Genomic DNA, 15,859 nt, shown 5'->3' with positions numbered 1-15,859 from the left:
AATTTGAGCAATGTTTGAAAAGAAGTTATTTTAAACTGAATTGAGGCATTCAATTGAAAAGACACCATTTAAATTTCCAAGTTTTAAAAACTTTTTATTTATATTTAAAATACTCCACATGAAAAATCATCATAGAAATGTGACCGCATTTTGCACAAAAGGTATTTAATATGCAAATAACGTGGTTAGTATTTCATGATTTTGGCATGGTTATAGTAGTATTAGTATTTTAAAAAAAAAAAAATCAATTGAAGCTAAAGTTGTTATAAAAACAAGTATCAAATTGATAGTTTTTTACAAAGATGTGTTTAATAAGTACCACTATTGGGATATTGGAAGAAACTAAAAATTATTTATAAAAGTCCTTATTGATATTTTTCTACTAGAAAAATAATATGTCTCTCTAGCCCACCAATGGTGGGCAAAATGAGCATAGGTTGTTCAATTGCCCATGCCTTGAATCACAAGCAATTTTGGATTTCTGTTGGAGTATTATCTGATGTTGATGAAATCAGGGTAATTAAACATTTATTTACAGTTTACACTAACACAAAATTTAAGCGTACAATGAAATTATGATTCTTGTATATGAACTCCTAAACTTATTTTCAGGGGCATCGTGTGTTATGCTAAAGAAAATGATGCAGTGCCTAAAAAATGTGGAACACGTAACCCTCTTGTTTAGATTGATGAGGTTGACAAGGTCAATATATGGCTAGTTTGCTTATTTACTCTCAAATCTAAGTAATTTTGTTTTATTTTGTTTTCCGACTTCCTTTTATAGGACAGTATGACTAGGTTTTTACTTGTTTGTTAGCACATGAATGGTGTATTAGATAGCAATCAAATTCATTTTGTTTTTTCTTTAAAAAAATACGTTAGCAACAGTATACTCCCTCTCTCTCTAAATAATGAAATGGTTTGAATCTTCAAATATGATGTTTTTTATGACAGTTGGGAAGGGGGCATGCTGGTGATTTGGTAAGTGCAATGTTGGAGCTTTTTTATCTGAGCAAAATGTTAATTTCCTATACCACAATCTTAATGTTTCAATCGACCTATTAAAGGTTAGTTATGTTGATGTGTAGACATTTGAGGTTGTATTTCTGCAAGAATTTTCTTATAATTAGGTTTTCTATGTTATAATACTAGATTGGTACTATCCTTCTGTTGAGGGCCATTTGTGAGAATCCAAGTGGAAAGAAAGAAAGCCCAATAACAAGGGCAACAAAGAATTGACAAAGCAGACAGCAAAACCATTAGGCCCAAGTAGTAGGAATAATGAATCACAGGCCCAAGAAATAAACAAATGGGTCTTGAAGAGGCAAGCGGGCTCGAAGAAGCCCGGAAAGAGAGAAATAGCATCCCATGGGCAGTGTATGAGGTAGAAAAGCGAGAAAGGGCCGCCGCAAGCCCAAAGTAATGCAAACTAAGAAAGTAAGGGGTTTATGGCAGGCCCATAAAGCCCAAGGATGAGAATAAGGTTATTGGGTCAGGGAAGCCCAATGAAGTTAGTAAAAAGCCCATGGGAATGCAGAATTAGCAAAAGAGTCGAGGAAGCCTAAAGAAAGCAAACAAGCCGAGGATGCCCAAGGGAAAGCCAAAAGGGACATAGGAGCTCATAAATAAAAGCAAACTAGTGGCCATGCCAAGCCACTGAGAGAAGGAAAAAACGGCTGGCCTAAAAGAGGCTCAGTAGGATTAAGTTATTACAGCAGGAATAACAGAACGACATTGCAAGAAATAAGGGAAACCAAGGAATGGGCCAAAGAAATGTAAGACTCATCATCAAATAAAGCCCAGCTCTTGAGAGGAGCGAGAAAACAAAAAGCAGCCCACATAAGAGGTCAAAAAACACAGACGGCGAGCCTCTAAACCACAGCAGACGAATGGGCAGCAGGCAAGTTTTGGACATATATGGAATAAAGGCACGTGCAAGGCCCAAGCACCACCAGCCTATACTCAGCCAATACAGAGTATGGTGAAGTCGGGGGGTCAGAGAATCAGAGGGCATGGTTTGGTGGTGGGGAGAGGGGAAAAATCTATTTTGAAGGTTCCGGCCCAGGCTCTTTCAGGGAGGTGTCTTGTTGGGATGGCTTACTACCTAAAAGAGGCAAGTTGAGTTGGAACCATTAGGTGCATGCCATGAGGGACAGGGAGAGAGAAATAACCCAGACCGTAGCAAGAAAGGGTGCCACGGCAGACTAGCAAACAAAATACTCTTCCTTGTCTGGCGATGGGAGGGCGGCACATAGCGGAACAGTGATGGTCGGCCAGTACACCCAGACCAGACAAAGGGAATTAAGGGTTAAAACAGTAAAATCGAGTCACGGCAGGCACTATAAAAGGAGGGTCTTGTCGTGAACAGAGAGGAGGGGGGGAACAACGGGAACTTTGATTAAGAAATAGAAAACTTAAAAGAAATAGCAAAGAAAACGAGTGAAAGAAAGAAACAGTGTGAAAATTAGAACGGTAGGCATGCACCGGTAGATTGATCCTTTCTCTCCCTCATAAAATTCGGCTCTCTGTAAAAAACTCGAGAGTATTTACGCAGAAAAACCACTCAGATCTGTTTCCCTCAGGGCGGTTAACCTCTATGGCAGGAATCTTTCTTGAGAGATTGACTGCTTTGAAGAGGAACGTTCTTCCCTTTGTGGCTCTGCTCCTGCGGATTGGATTTCTGGTCAATTTCCTCTAATATTTCGACTAACCCATGCGTATTAACATTTGATGTCCTCTGTTATTTCTTTTTCTCTCCTGCAAAAAGAAAATAATTGGTATTGTTGTTGTAATTGATTTTAAGGGCTATTTGGTCAATTCCCCATTAAGTGGCTAGATATTTTCTGTTTATTTTATTGTTATTATGTCTGTCTGCCACAATTTGTCTGAAACAGTTTCACCTGCCATGAACACGTCCCTGGCAGACTTGGCCTAGTTTGCGCACAAGCCAGACCAACTTAAGCTGAAGCTGGGCCGGTCCCAACTCTCTTATCCAGAAAACTTGGACTTAGTGCAGCAGGAAGCAGCCCAACACCACTAGCACAGCCCACCCCCTTACACCTTCTTAATGGACTTGGATGTAAGAGTTTATGGTGGCAGTATTATCAAAGTGTCCAAATTTGTTATTCTCTACCTTATTGTGAAATGAAGAGCGCGTGACAATAGGCCCTCGTGAAGGGGAGGTCACTACTTCGAATTCTCCTTCCCTCTTTCATTGGGACCATTTGGAGAAGAGCACACATGAAGTGTGTGGAATCAAACCTAAAGTAAAAAATAATGGAGCAAGTACTGGATGTTTGTGCAACTTACAAATAATAATGGAGCATGCCCAAAGCCGTGTTAAATGAGTACCACTATTGGGATATTGGAAGAAACTAATAATTCTTTATAAAAGACTTTCCACAAAATGCGTTAATTTGTTCTTGTTTAAGAATTAGAACATAATTTGAAAAGATTAGAATTAGAAAATATTAGAGTTCAATACCTTTTAGTAATCATACTCAAAAAAAAAAAAAAAAAAAAAAAAAAATTTTAGTATTAGTTAATGATAGGTTTAAATTATAGATTGTAACCTCTTATTAATTACTTTAAGTTTTTTTTCATTTCAGTTCTGTAATTTCCATTAATCATTTGTCCAATCCATATCATTAACTTCCACCAAAACCACGTCATTGAGAAAGTGAAAAGTACTAAAACTAATGAAAAGATTTGATGAATCTAGATGAAAATACTAAATTGAAAACCTTAAATTACTAAAAGAGAGTCTTTTTGAATTCCTGAATGATAAATTGATAATATAAATAGAAGATTTGTTCATTTGAATTAAAGGGCAAGAAGAAATGTGATTTGGTACTCTCTGTTCTGAGCAAAACTCAAATTCTAGCATGTTAAAATGGATTTTCATACAGTCTTAAGTTTTTGTTCATTCAAACTGACCTCAAAATGAACTTGAATATGTCACACACGAACAAGAATCAATGATATAATGACAGTGAAAACCAATCATGCAAAGATAAACAGGAATTCCCATGCTTGACATGAAAGTAATACATTTTGTTTATGTCATGCTACCACGCGTGTGGATTGATTGCATAAAAAGAATTGAGTGACATGATTAATTATGGCCTTTCATTGATATGATTCAATATTCATCATGAAAGAATCATTAATTGTCACCAATCAAAGACCAAGAGTAGTCTACTACAAGAGTCTCTTTTTGAATTCCTACCATGACTAAAGATTTGAAGAGTAAGGAAAAGTCCCTAAGAAAGATCTTTTTAAGACTTTTTGGTGTACTAGAATGACCAATTATAATTGGAGCCCATTAAGATTTAATGCATGAACCTTCAAGATGTGTGTGTGAGAGAGAAGCATCCAGATTTTCTTGGAGAAAAAACCCTACTCGTGTTTCATGAATGGTCCATATTTAAGGATAATCAATAGAGAATAGAGAAATTACTAAGTGATTAACTTCCAAATTCCATTGACCCTACAAAGATATCATCTTTGGCTTACCTTAAAATATTTATAGGGGAAAACCTACGTGAGTTTTCATGTAATTAATAACTTGAATGATTCAAAATGCCACAATGACAATCCAATTGCACACCCTTAAAGACTTAAAGAACCACCCAATAGATGAATGAGATTGAGAGATTAGGGGGGCCATGTTAGGTCATATTTCCACCAAAAAATTGAAAGAGAATGTCAGTCATTGCAAGTCCAATTCAAAGACCATTTTTTTTCTTACTTGTAGCTGTTAGGACATATGTGATTCACATGTTAGGAACATATGTCACTATTTTATGTAATTGGCTAATCCTTTGATAAAACGCACTTTACTTGTATTTGGGTAGATCTAGGATGTGTTTAATACTTCAAGAAACAAGGTTTCAAGTTCAACTGTTAAAGCCATGCAAATCTATCCAAGAATCAAGTGTGAAAGTGTTGCTCATTAAATCTCGACAGTTAGCTCGACAACTAGCATCTATTGAGGCTTAGAGAGTTGTCTGAATCCCGTGGCTCGACAACTACTCGATAGATAACAGATTTTTCAGTTCTGTTTTCATCCAATCCGTGGGTATATGTTTGGGCTTTCTTTTCTCACAACCCTAAATATATATATAAGGATTATTTTAAGGACTGTCAAAGGTGACACAAGTTGCACACGTGTGAAGCAAAGTTTTGTTCATGCAAATTGTGACCAGAGATAGAATTTGCCCTAGTTCATATCTCTCTTGAAGAAGCTGCTGTGTTTGTACACCGTAGGGTTTTGTAAACAAGGAGTTTCTTGATTTTCATCGTGTGATGAATTGAAAAACTTTGCAGCCAACATCCTTCTCTAGTTGGTGATTGAAGTCACGTATTGGGATCTACGCAATTAGTCACGTATTGGGAGATGTGCATTGAAAGGAGAGATTGTCACTGCAGAACAAGTCCAATTGAGTATTGGGATAAGGGTTTAACTGTAAGTTGGTATAAGGTACTGGAATTCCTTTACTTGTAACAACTTGTTTTGATAATAGTGGATTTTCAGGAGTTGTGACCTTGAGAGATTGTCACTACAGAACAAGTCTCATTGGGTATTGGGGTAAGGGTTCAACTGTAGGTTGGTATAAGGTATTAGGAGTCCTTTACTTGTAACCGCTTGTTTTGATAATAGTGGATTCTCAGGAGTGGTGACCTTGAAATCACCTAGTGGGGTTTTTGCTGTGTAGGTTTTCCCCATTCGAAAACAAATCACCGTGTCAATTTAATTTCCGCTGCATACTTAGTTTAATTGGTGATTTGTTTGTGCTACCACGCATCTGACATGTTAATTTGACTAATTAATAAACTTAACTAATTAATCAATTAATTTATCACAAGGGGTCAATATATTCTTGACCTATTAGTAGCCATCACTATCAAAGTATCTAAGCTTGTGATTACTTTAATTAAGAGAATGATGATTTGATGACGTGCAATTAGTACTCAAAAGAGGATAATTTTATTTCTCTATTTTATTTTCCTTTCCAATGAAATGAATGCAAAGTGTGAAATGAGAGTAGCAATGTGTAACTTTTTTTTCTTTACATTCTGAAATGGTAGTCGCCTAACTACCATTATCCACTTAGCAGCTTTAGCAGCCAAACCATGCATGCTCCAAATCCCACGTGAGACTTTTGACTAAGTAACATGATCCACATCATAATAGAAAATGAACAATCCAGTTAAAATCTTGTACTATAATATATGTATTTGTCTTTATTATCATTTGAGAATTTTTTTTTTTAAAAAAAGGATAATTTATAATTTTAGGCTTTTTGAAATTTGGGATGAATTCAATTTTGAGCCTATAAATTTAAAAAGTTTGAACTTGGTTCTTGAAATTTATAAAAGGTAACAATTTTCCTGGAATTTTTCAATTTCGGTCCCTTAAATTTAGGTTTCGTTTGATTTTAATTAATCTCTTTAATATGTGATTGATTCAATTTAGTTTTAAAAAAAGAGGTGCCTTAGTGTCCATTAGTCATATAATACTAATAACAACATGTTCATCTTTAAAATGTTGTGGACCAAATCAATTTACCAAGCATGATACGAATGAGTTTATGGATATTCGGTTTTTTTTTTTTTTTTTTCTCATTTAGTCTATTCCAATCCATTTTAGTCTATTTAATCCACTTTGATATTTTAGTTAATTTCAATTCATTTTGTGAGTTTTAAATAGCGACAATTTCATGAGTTTCTTTATCTATGATATGATGTGATAAATCTTGCACACAAAAAAAAAGAAAAAAAAAATTGTCTTGTCTAGAATGACGAGGATTCTTTTTCAATTCATTATCAGTTTTTGTTTTTGCTTATTGTTTTTTTTACCTACCACATGATGAAGTATAATTCAATAGTTACAATGGGGTTAGGATATTTGAAGATGCCTCAATTGAAACACCAAGAAGTATTAGTTGAGAAATAAAATTATTGTCGATGTAATCAAAATTTATTATTTTAATAAATTATAAATAAACAAACAAATAATTGGGTTTTTTTTCTAAAATATTAAAAGTTAATAGTACTCTAAAAAAATGTATTATCAATTGTATTACAAAAAGCTTGTAAGGAGATTTGGTAACTTTGTAATTATAATGGGCTTAATTAAGAGAATGAAAAATAAGTAAATGATTGGAACAAAATTATCATTTGCTTACTACCAGGAGTGGTTGGTCTAGTGGTCATGGGCTCATTTCTTAGGGATTGGGAGGTGGAGGCCCCAAGTTCAAATTCCACAATGGGAAGCGCCTAGGAAATTACTCCATATTTTCGCAGGCCCGGGCTTATTTGGTAAAGTGTCACTATGATCACACCCAGGTGGAAGACACCAACTCAGGTCACCCCCCCTCTACCCATTTCTTGTTCATAAAAAAAAAATTATCATTTGTTTGAGTAAATGGATGGGAATGGTTGCTCATCTAACAATCGCACATACAACAAAATCATCCAAGGGTTACTACAACAGGTCTTGACAATTTGTGATTTCAATGGTCATTGATGTCTATATCTATATTTACAAATTTGATTTTTTTTTCTGGCTAAATGAAAAAAGGGAGTTTCTAGTGTGGACTTATCAACCCCACGCCACGTGACAGTAATGGGTAATACTACGTATATTACTAGGGCCTTGCTGGGGCTATTGCTCAAACCACTCACCATGTAAAGCAATTTGAGGACTCTTACCATCAAGCTATACCCCGCGGTGGTCATTTACAAATTTGATTTATGTAGATGGAAATTGGGTATTGGTATTTGCATTCACATACTTAAGGAGATCTTGGCATGTCAAGCTTTCTGATGCTAAATACTACCACATTTGTTTAATTTGATCAGGCTGCAATGCTCTTTGAATCTATTAGGGGATGAAAAGAGATCATGGCATGCCAGGCTTTCTGATGCTAAATATCATATTTGTTGTGATCGGGCTACATTGCTTTTTGAATCTATTAGGAGATGAAAGTTATTCACTAGCTACTAATGTAGAAGAGGTTAGTGACTACTAAACAAATTTTAAAATGTGAAACCTAATTTTCTAGTGCACAGGTTTAATTAATTTTCCATGAATTTTGTTTTGCAGAAGAAGTCTTGAAAGGCTTGCCTTTTCTGTAAGTGTCCGGAAATTTGTTCTTACTACATTGTATCTTGGAACTAAAACTGAAATTTGTATTCCACACTCTTGTTTCCATTAATTCTCTTCTTCTTCTTTTTTCTTTTTCTTTTTTTCTTTTTTTTTTCTTTTTTTTTCTTTAATGGCTGAAAGAAAGATGGCTTGTACAAGGTTGTATTATGGAGGATGTTGATTCAGATCTAAGATAACATATTTTTGGGTAAAGGATTTGAAATAACAGTTACATCCCACATGAATAAGTACATAAGCTGCACTAAATCTATTGGAAACAACTAGACCGGATCTTAATTGGAGTTATAGTAGAAAAAAATTACAAAAATTTTAAAGCCCTAGCCTTGGAGTATTTTAATTTTATTCCTAATTTTATTTACAAGTTTAGGCCAAAATGGTTGCCTAATTAATGAGCTGAAGGTCATAGGCAAAGATGCAAGAAGCTAGATCTAAGCAGGCATGCGTGGATCTAAAGATGAACATGAATCTAAGCATAGAACATCCAAACATAGCATCACAAGATAAGGGATCTAAGAAAAGGAAAACACAAAAGCATGTAAAAAGGCCAAACAAGCTCTATGCCAAACTCTTTATTGAAATTGAGTGTTTGGATGTGAACCTTGTCCCCAAAAAAAAAAAAAAAAAAGATCCACACCCTACCCAATACACAAAACATAGCATCAAGGCATAAACAATTTATTAAGGCTAAAAAGCGCTCAAGCATAGCATGTAATCAAACATCAAACATGTTGCAATGAAATTATCTTAAATAAAGACAAGCAAAAGGTGGATTTGAATATGATTAAAAGACCTTGGAAACTGTTTGAATGCTTCCAAATAACTTTCCAAAAGGGTTGAGGGGCCTCTCCATAATTTTTGAAAAGTTAAAAGGCTTTATAGAAATTTAAGAAAGATTTGGGGTCAAAATATGAATATAGGAAAGTTCCAGGTCAAAATGAAATTTTGGGAAAAATCTAGGCTCAAAAAATGAATATGGGAAAGTTTCGGGTCAAAATGAAAATATGAAAAAGTATATGTCATAGTATGTAAATATGAGAAAATGATGTGCCACAAAGAAAATATGAGAAAGTATGGATTTAAATGCAATATAGAAAATATGATGGCCTTTTATTAATTAAAGAAAACATGCATGGACCCTTTTTAATTAAAAGTGGGCTGAAAGTTAATAAAGAAGTGAAATGGATTTTATTTCAAAATGGTGGGCTGAACCTAATTACCTTAAAAAAGGATGGGCTAGCCTAAATATTAAAGAAGGGCTCGAGGGGCTAGGCCTAAAACGTAGATTTCGGACCTGGGCTAAGCTCTAGGTGCTGAAGTGCTCGGGCTTAAGGCTGCTGAACTAAGTCCCAAAGGTTTTGGGCTCCAAAATGGCTTGTGAGATGGCCCTAGGGCCACTCACGGGCCGAAGTGTGGAAGCTATGGGGTGGAGAGAATGCCCAAACCATGGGATTGAAGCCAAGAGGTGTGTGCTGGCAGGCCTACCAAGTGAAAGACAAAATCTGTAATGTGGGGTAGATCCAATGGCAATACAATTCCAAAATGCAATTCCAGCTCCTTAAATTAAAATTGGACACTTTCCATAAAATTTCAAGACAATTTGACAAATTCATCAAGAGATATATATCAGTGGACCAATTAAAATAAATGTGGAACTTTCATATCCAATTAAAAATAGTGACAAGCATTTCTTGACAAATCTAACTAATTTCCTATATAACATGGTAGTTTTGAGCACAAAATTAATTTTTGTCTAAACTTGGATTTATCAGAGCAATCTATCTTTAATATACTTCGGAAAAACAATGGTCAGTTTAAGAAATAAAGTACTTTTTTTTTTTTTTTATAGTAAACTCTAAATGATAATTCAAACAATTCAAGCCAGGTTTTTGCCCTAAAATGTTTAGAATGAAGGGAATTTCGCAATCTTTATTAGCAATTCTCTTATAATGATCAATGGCATTATTAAGTGGGGCAAAATATAATTTTTTTGAACTTGAAAAACAAATAGAAATATATGAATTGAGTGAAACTCAAAAAGAAAAGAAAAAAATGCAACAATTCATAATCAAATGAGTCACGAATCGTCCATCAAAATTTGAAATGTTTATGCAGTAAGAGTAGAGGTTGATCGACTACGTATTCAACTTTCCTGTTGGAGTCCCCCATAGGAAACGTACCGAGCGTTAAATCTATACATAAAGAAAGACGTGTGCAATGAAAGATGCAAGCATGACTTGGGGAGGGAATTTTGATTTTCTATTGTTTTCTATAGAGTGATTGAAATTTTCTCGAGAATGATGAAACTCAGGAAGTAGGAGATAGGTATCGAAGGTGAAATAAGAAATGAAGTGGCGGCTCTAGGATTTTTTTTTTAGAGGCGTTGTTGGATCAATAAGAAATATAAACTATATAAAATCTAAAACAAAAGAGAACTTGGATATAACATCACAAAAAAAAAAATTCAAGTACTTGAAGTTTTATGATTTCCTTTTAGAAGATTTAATATTTTGAAATCGTTGCATGATAACTTTATTATCAATCCTATCAGACATATTTTTCAATGTAGACAGCCACACAATCATTCATCCTATTGATCTCCCATTCGTTATTACAAATTTGTCTATAGTACTAGCAAAAGAAAAGAAGATAAACTATAAAGTTCATTTAACATATTTTTTTTTCTAATACAATGAACACACTAATTATTGTTACTAAAATTACATCTTATAAATCATCTAGTGTTTTTCAATAAACCGTATTAATTAATATTGCTTGAAATACCTTAATTTATTAATTTATATCTTTTACTCTTTGCAATTCTTTTATTGAATTCACAAGACATTTTTGAGCAATTATTTTGTATATTTTTACAATTCTTTAATTTAATTTATTAATTTATGTCCCACGGCCCCACTGAGTAAGTGACTAAATTGTGTAATTGTTTCATACTTTCATTGTCCTTTTAGTGTTAATGCTCCCCCTGACAGATCCACTCAAAAACTTCATATCAAAACACTTAGACAATCAAACAATAAACACAAGCATAGAAATTAATGGTCACAAACTCAAAAGTGAAAAAGACAAAAACTTAAAACTCAAAAGCTTTTTATCAAAACACTATAACTAGTTAATTACACAAGTACACACACGGTAAAAGAGTGAGAAAGAGAGATGAAATTAAAATACCAAATTAAATGAGAATTGAGATTGCTTGAGAGATCAAGCGACAACGGTGGTGGATCAGGGACACACCAGCATTAGGCGATGCAACCTTACTAGGTTAGATTAGGCAATGCGGTGGCAAATCGTGGATGATGCAGAGACTAGGTTGGATTTTTAAGTCATTGAGATCTTTGGTTTTGGAGAGTGAATTAGGGCAGGAGTATGTTTTGCTATCTTAGGTTTGGTTTGGCTTTCTTTTATGATTTTTTTTTTTTTTCTTTTTTGTTTCCTGAAGATTTAAGACCAACAAATTTTTTGTTGGACTTGTATAGAAGTTAAATTCAACTGGGCTTAAGTTCAGGGTGTGCAAATTTTTATTGTAGGGGTAGATTTAAAAAAAAAATATATTTTTCATGGACGCACCAATTTGGTCAGCATACCAGCATAAAACTCGTTGGGACGCGTTGTGTGGACTGGACGCGGTTGTAGGTGTGTCCCCTAACGATTTTTTTTTCCCGACACGGTTCAACTAGTTTCAAGTTCGAGTCTCAGGCAATCCATTCGAATATCTAAATTATATGTATGTAAATCTGATTTTTTTTTTTTTTTAAATTAATGAGTGAAATGAGTTAAAAAAATTAAGTTCTTAAAATTAGTACCTATATGTACTTTTTATCTTTTTTAAAAAAACATTAGGGGGCCATTGCCTCCAAGTCCATTAATGGATCCATCCATGCTTAATGCTACTACAAACAAACGTTGTTAGCCAGTTTTTAACGAATTCTCTCTCTCTCTCTCTCTTGTTTTTCCAATTTCTAAATTTTGATTTCTTATTTGTTTTTTGTAAAGTGTGTGAAATTTTCTCAAGAATGGTGAAACCAAGGGAGGAGATAGGTATGGAAGGTAAAACAAGAAATGGAGTTCTGAACCAAGAATCGAGAAGCATAGGTACACCATTTTGGTCAGCGCACCCATGTTAGGCTTGTTTGGACGCGCATCCCCTAACAAATTTTTTTTTTTTTGATGTGGTTCGACTAGTTCCAGGTTCGAGTCTTGGGAAATCGATTCGAATATCTAAATTATATGTATGTAAATCCCTAGTAGACTTAAAGTAGATCACACTAGCTTAAATATCCTTTGTAAGAGAGTTGAGTAACCAAGCCAAAACCATGCTATTACACTTACACCATGCTATATAACTTGGTGATCAATCAAGTTTAAAGAATCAAAGAAATTTAATCAAATCTTGAAGAATCCTGGAGAAGGTTGAAATTGAATTGACTGAGAAATCAAGGAAGATTTCGTGCAAATTCAGGAAGATTTAGTGCAAATTCAACTCAAAGAGTATTGAAACTGAATTGACTGAGAAATCAAGAAAGATTTCGTACAAATTCAACTCAGAGAAAACAAAATTCTGACCTAAAATCAAAGAAATTCTGATCAAGAATCAAAAGAAAGATGAAAAGGAAAGCAAGAGTTGAAATTGGGATAACAACAATGAAAAACTGAACTTGCTGAGCCAGTTAGCTTTGATACCATGTCAAAGATTCAAGCTTTGGCTATGGAGGTCATAACTGAGAGAGAGAGAGAGAGAGAGAGAGAGAGAGAGAGAGAGAGAGAGAGAGAGAGAGAGAGAGAGAGAGAGAGAGAGAGAGAGAGAATTGTGTATGTAAAATGCTTGAATGAATATAATTACACTAAGCTCTGAATTTATATACACTAATAGAGCGGGAAAAAGCTAACAAATCCTCTAACTAACTAACAATCAATCCAGAACCAATCATCAATTAACACCTATCACTATTAACCAACTAATTAAATACAACTAAACTACAAGCAGCTTTACAAGTATTTACACTAAACGACTGTAGTTTATGCAGCACTTGATTCTACAATTTAGGCCTCTGTCTTCACCTTGTACATTACTTTTTCAAGCTATAGATTACCTCCACAGCACAACACAACTCCTCATATTTCAAAATAAATCTTTTTGTAACAGTGTACTTCCCTCCCTCTATAAATAATGTAATGATTTTAATCTTCAAATTTGTTGTGTTTTATGGCAATTGGTAAAGGGGCATTTTGGTGATCCTGAAGGTGCTATGTTGGAACTTCTTGATCCTGTGCAAAATGCTAAATTCTTAGACCACTATATTGATGTCCCAATTGACCTTTCAAAGGTTAGTCATTATGGTGATGTGCTGACATTTGAGGTTGTATTTCTTCAAGAATTTTATGTTGAGTTTACTTATCATTTAGATGATTTGGGGGCTGTTAAGCATCTTCTTACCTTGTTTCACATTGCAGGTTTTGTTTGTGCACATAGCAAATGTTATGGATAATATATCCAAACCCCTGTTGGACAGAATGGAGGTTATGGATATTGCTAGTTATACAACTGGTGAGAAATTTCCATTGCTAGAAACTATTTAGAGAAGGACATATGTAAAGCTTATGGAATTAAACATGAAAAGGTGTTTGATATCTCTCTCACTCTATTGTGTGTGCATGTAATTTCATTGACAATAATGGAGTAGGCACTTGTTTATGTAACTCACAAATTATAATCTATTTGCATGTTGAAGTGACCGATGCAACTCTTCTTATTTTGATAGAGAATTACTGTCGAGAAGCAGGAGTTTGGAATCTCTTGAAGCAGTTAGAAAAGATTTATCGCAAGGTTTATTTAACTCTTATATTTTGATTACAAAGTGGGGAACTTTATAACAGTGAGGTTACTATTAAGAGATGATGGCCCATAACAAGATGTTATGAATACATGATTTAAAAACCATATTTTACTTAGTTTGTTTATAAATATCAAATTGGGATGAGCAATATAGATATAATTAATCATAATGGTTTATAGTTGTGTAATTCATACCCCCTTTCCCTTTGTATTGCTTTTGTGTGGGGAGTAATTGCATGGGATGTTGGACGCAACTTAAATTCCTACTGGTTTGCTTAAATGTATAAAGATTGTTTGAAGCTTACAACTTTTTGCTATGGACTGCCAGATAATTCTCCAACTTCTTAATCAACCCTTTGTAGAAGCTGATGTAGTGCCAATTGACCTCCCAGTTGATCAACCTTCGGATTCAAAGGTATATAAGAAAGTAGGGATATTTTGGAACTAGGTATCAATAAAATATATATTGCATTTTGAATTTAGTAGGGTTGAACTTAAAAAAAAAAAAATTGTTTGTAGAAAGTTATGTTCTAACCTGAATTTGTTTTTATACTATATGGAATTCTTTCTTTTCTAGGGTCAATATCTAGTTTCATTACAAGAAAGCTTTGCAATCCCCTACTGCTAGCACACCTGGAATGTTTTAAGGATACATTTACTTTTGTAATGAATAATGTGAAAAGGTTCAATATGAAGGACCAAACAATTTGATAGTAACTATGGGAGGTTTTGCAAGTCCCACATATTTTTTTATGTTTACCTGTTAAACTGCACTTTATGACTCTTTATACCGTGGTTAAATACCTTTGAAGGTAAATTCATCTTTGATTCACTTTGTTCAATCATTGCAAACCTTTTGCAATCTCTTCCCAAGATCTGGCAGATACTAAGACGATCTAGGAAAGTGAAGCAACTAAGACTATTGAGAAAGTTGTGATTGACACATCAAACCTAGTTGATTTTGTTGGATGACCTATTTTTCCTCCTGAGCGCTTCTATAATCAAACTCCAGTTGGAGTAGTTATGAGTCTTGCTTAGACTGCCACGGGGAGGTCTATCCTGTATGTAGAGACTAATGCAATTGAGGAAGTAGAGGGAAAAGGGGACCTCATTCTCATAGGTCAACTTGGAGATGTTATGAAAGAAAGTGCTTAGATCGCTTATGCAGTTGCAAGATCTGTATTGCTTAAGATAGATCCTAATAATCATTCAATTTGAAGTCTTTTCTTTTAATGAAATGAGTTAAAAAAATTAAAGTTCTTAAAATTAGTACCTAGATATACTTTTGATATTCTTTTAAAAAATTAGGAGGCCATTTCCCTTAAGTCAATGAATGGATCCGTCTGCTTGATGCTGCTACAAACAAGAAGGGATGAAACAAGAGATGGGGTTTTGAGCGATGAACAAGTGGACAATGAGGTAGAAATCAACACATTATATTTTTATCTTGAAGAGTAGATTGCTTCATTCAAATTGCTTTTGTAACTCTGTGTTATTTGCTTATGCAGTTATTTAGATTGGAAATGATTGAATCGTTTGATTCCATTAAAAAGGAAATTGATGGAACGAAGAGAGTTGCATAGAGGTAGCACTCGATGAATAATATCACTACAAGAAAAATGCCCTATTGCAACGCGAATATTTCGTTGCTCACTATTGCAATAAGCTATGTAGCAATATGTTATTGCAACAAAAATTTTGTTACAATAGTATTTAGTTGCAATAAATTTGTTGCGATAAAATATTTTTATTATTATTTAAAATATTTATTAGAACGAAATATATTGTTGCTATAACTTATTGCAACAATTTTTTTGTCGTAATAGATATGGAGG

General features: G+C 34.1%; 1 pseudogene; it reads left to right on the top strand.

Moving 5' to 3' along the window:
• The first annotated feature begins 426 nt into the window (after window positions 1–426).
• LOC115980361 lies at window positions 427–15,607 on the top strand (annotated as a pseudogene).
• Window positions 15,608–15,859: the final 252 nt, after the last annotated feature.

The sequence above is a fragment of the Quercus lobata genome, chromosome 3, assembly GCF_001633185.2.
Source record: "Quercus lobata isolate SW786 chromosome 3, ValleyOak3.0 Primary Assembly, whole genome shotgun sequence".
NCBI classification, from domain to species: domain Eukaryota; kingdom Viridiplantae; phylum Streptophyta; class Magnoliopsida; order Fagales; family Fagaceae; genus Quercus; species Quercus lobata.
This window is presented reverse-complemented; position numbering and strand designations above follow the sequence as displayed.